Genomic DNA, 851 nt, shown 5'->3' with positions numbered 1-851 from the left:
GATTGCTTGTTGGTGTAGCCATCATGAAACACTCTTCTGTCGAACTGCCATGGTCTTCCCAACAGAATATGACTTGATTTCATTGGAATCACATCACATAGCAGCTCATCCTCATACTTCCCAATGGTTAGTTTCACCATCACTTGCTGCGAAACTGTCAAAGCTCCCTTGTTGTTCAACCACTGCAACTGGTAAGGTCTCGGATGTGAAGTGGTCTTCAGGTTAAGCTTTTGTATCATCTCTTCACTAGCTGCATTAGTACAGCTTCCACCATCAACGATCAAGGTGCAGACCTTGTCTTGAACCATACACCGTGTGTGAAAGAGGTTCTCACGCTGTCCTCTATCATCTGGATGAATCTGAACACTTAAAGCTCTGCGTGCTACCAACATCTCTCCCATGACTGTTGGTTCACCTTCTTCACCGAATTCAGACTCTGGTTCACTCTTTGAACTGTCTACTGGCACAATCTCTCCTCCTTCTTGAAAAAGGAACATCTTCTTGTTAGGACAGTCTCTGGAATAATGCCCCATTCCTTGGCATTTGAAACACCTGATATGACTTGTAGAGGTGCTACTCTTGGGCTTGAAATCGATTTTAACTTCCTCTTTGTCTGTGGCTGTCACGGGTTTGCTGTCCTTGGTGAAGGCGGGTTTGCTGAACTCCCTCGGCTTGGACATGTTAGGCGTAAACATAGACCTCACTCCCTTTCTCTTGATCTGCGATTCAATCAACTCTGCCTTATGTACCATTTCTTGTACATCTTCATAGTTCTGCAACTCTACCTTGTCTTGAATCTCTCTGTTCAAACCTCCAAGAAACCTAGACATAACCATGTCTTCACTTTCTCT

This window comes from Camelina sativa, chromosome 12 (genome assembly GCF_000633955.1).
Source record: "Camelina sativa cultivar DH55 chromosome 12, Cs, whole genome shotgun sequence".
NCBI classification, from domain to species: Eukaryota; Viridiplantae; Streptophyta; class Magnoliopsida; order Brassicales; family Brassicaceae; genus Camelina; species Camelina sativa.
Note: the sequence above shows the minus strand (reverse complement) of the source record.